The sequence below is a fragment of the Phodopus roborovskii genome, unplaced genomic scaffold (genome assembly GCF_943737965.1).
Source record: "Phodopus roborovskii unplaced genomic scaffold, PHOROB, whole genome shotgun sequence".
NCBI classification, from domain to species: domain Eukaryota; kingdom Metazoa; phylum Chordata; class Mammalia; order Rodentia; family Cricetidae; genus Phodopus; species Phodopus roborovskii.
In genome coordinates this window covers 1,794,864-1,797,667 of record NW_026126605.1, presented here as the reverse complement: position 1 = coordinate 1,797,667, position 2,804 = coordinate 1,794,864, and the positions used below count along the sequence as shown (strand labels likewise).

General features: G+C 38.2%; 1 pseudogene; it reads right to left on the bottom strand.

Annotated features, from left to right (window-relative positions):
* Window positions 1-1,029: 1,029 nt before the first annotated feature.
* LOC127237560 (cytochrome b-c1 complex subunit 2, mitochondrial-like) lies at window positions 1,030-2,315 on the bottom strand (annotated as a pseudogene).
* Window positions 2,316-2,804: the final 489 nt, after the last annotated feature.

Here is a 2,804-nt window from a genome sequence, read left to right as displayed (position 1 = left end):
TTTTTTGTCTGTAGTTCTCTTTCTTAGTTGTGTCATTGTGTGGCTTAGGTACCAAAATAATTGTAGTCTCATAAAAAAAGTTTGGTAACAAACCTTCTGCTTCTATTGTGTGGAAAAATTTGAGTGTTCTGCACCGAAGCCTTCTGGCCCTGAGATTTTTTTTTTTTTGGTTTGGGAGGCTTTTGATACTTCTTCTATTTCATTAGGGGCTATAGGTCTATTTGAGTTGCTTATCTGTTCTTGATTTAATTTTGGTGATAGCTATCCAGAATTTTGTTCATTTCCTTTGACTTTTGAAATTTTGTGGAGTACAGGTTTTCAAAGTATGACTTGAAAATTGTCTGGATTTCATCAGTGTCTGTTGTTATATCCCTTTTTTATTTCTGATTTTATTGATTTGCATGTGCTTTCTCTGCTTTTTGGTTAGTTTTAATAAAGGTTTGTCTATCTTGTTGATATTCTCGAAAAGCCAACTCTTTATTGCATTGATTTTTTTTTTTTTGTATTGTTTTCCTGGTTTCTACTTTATTGATTTCAGCCCTCAAATTGATTATTTCCTGGTAACTACTCCTCTGGGGGTGAGTTTGCTTCTTTTTGTTCTAAGGCTTCCAGTTGTGCTGTCAATTCTCTAATGTGACTATCTTCTGTTTTCTTCACATGGGCACTTAGTGTAATGAACTTTCCTTGTAGCACTGGTTTCAAAGTGTCCCATAAGTTCAGGTATATTGTGTCTTCATTCTTGTTGAATTCTAGAAAATCTTTAATTGCACATTGTTCAGTTTCCATGAGTTTGTAGGATTGCTGCAGTTTGTGTTGTTGAATTCCAACTTTAAAGAATGGTGGTCTGATAAGATACAGGGGACTATTCCATTTTTTTTTAAACACTTAGACACAATGCTTTATTTGTTCTAGGGCAGCTGGAAATAACTATTCATATTTATGCTCTTAAGTCCTTCTTTGAGAAAAACGTTGAATGTTTAATTCAGAGACCTGACTTGATGTGTTTGCTGGGCTGGGCTGAGAAAAAGCTTAGCCATTTCCACTTGAATACACTGTGTATATACCAAGTTTCCACTTGCTGCCAAAAGTGGTTGGTGACATGTAAGAGCCAGCAACTAGAGCCTGTGACCCAATCTCACTCAGGAATCCCTCTGAAGTCTCCACAGACATGAAGTACCCAGCTTTCAGCTTGTTCTTGGCAGCTTGGACAGTTTCCTTGTACTGGAAAAGTTTCCTTGAGCAATTGTTTTTACTTGGTTGTAGGTAGCCTTAATAACATCACCAGCAGCTGCAGCTTGGAAGATTGTATAAATTCCAATGAGCCCAGAATCTGTGTAGCTGCCATTAAATGGGGAAACATCTAAACGCTGGTAACTTCCTTTGGCAACACTCTGTCTCAGGATGCTGGTGTTATTTTTGCCCCTTTTGATATGTGGTCCAGCACAAAGAAGATGCTGAAGTACACTTAATACATTTGCTTCTGTATTTTCAATGGCAGCACTTTCTGCTATAATAGCAGCATGGACCATGTTGTCTCCATTTTGCTTCCAAATTTCACCTCCATGGTATTTGTGTTTTGCACCAGATAAACCAAGGCCACCCCTCATGTTCAGAAATTGTTCAGTAACTTGTTTCAAGACAGAATGACTCACACCAAGTCCAACCAAAGCTATTCTTGCACTTGTGAAGTGGTTCTTAACAAAGTAATGTAATTTCTCAGATGTTACTTTCCCCAACCTATAGTCAGGACATTGCAAGGAATTAGCCAAGGTATTCTTTCAGGCAGCATCCTGCCAGTTCTCAATGACACTAATCTGTGAATTCTGAAAGGAAACAGCATTGTCGAATTTCAGCTGAGTCTGAAGAACAGCTACTTTCCAATTATGCTCTAGTGACAATGAGCAGGAACTCTACCAGGATTTCAATATCATTTTGCATGCCTTCTATAGTGTAAGCCATGTTTTCACACTTAATTTACTACCAACTGCTTCATTTCCAAGGGTTATCTTGAAAGACAATGCTCCTTTGATAGTCAAATTAGATGCAAGATGAGGGGTTCCTATGTTTTTTTGGAGTCCTCATATCTACTGCCTGCTTTAATGAAAAAGCCAAGTCTTGATAAGGGAGCATAGTTTTTCAGAGAAGCAATCACCAAACCATTTGGTAATTTGGTAAACTCAAGAACCTTAGGCTGCAGAGTTACTCCTGCAGGGACCGCTGGAATTTTAAACTTTGGGGCAATTTTGAGAGAATAGAATCTCGAGAAGGACCCGGCCTTGCTGAGGAACTTCATGGCTCTAGCATATGCCCTTTCCCACAGTTACTGCTACCAGTAGTGAAGCAAGATGGTATCGTAGGACCAAGATTTTCAACAGTCCCAATTTTTTGTTATCTGTTGAGGTTTGTTATGTTGCCTAGTATGTGGTTGATTTTAGATACGGTTCCATGTGGAGCTGAGATGAAGGTATATTCTTTTGTTGTTGATGGAATGTTTTATAGATGTCTGTTAACCCAATTTGGACATAACTTCTGTTAGTTCTATGTTTCTTCAGTTTCTGTCTGATGGTCCTGTCTAGTGGTGAGAGTGGGGCGTTGAGGTCTCCCACTATGAGTGTGTGAGGCTTTATGTGAGCTTTGAGTTTTAGTAGTGTTTCTTTTACAAATGTGGGTACCTTTGTATTTGGGGCATCAATGTTCAGAATTGAGACTTTGTACTTAAGGACTTCTGTGATGAATATGAAATGACTTTCTTCATCTCTTTCAATTGATTTTGGTTTGAAGTCTAACTTGTTAAATACTAGGAT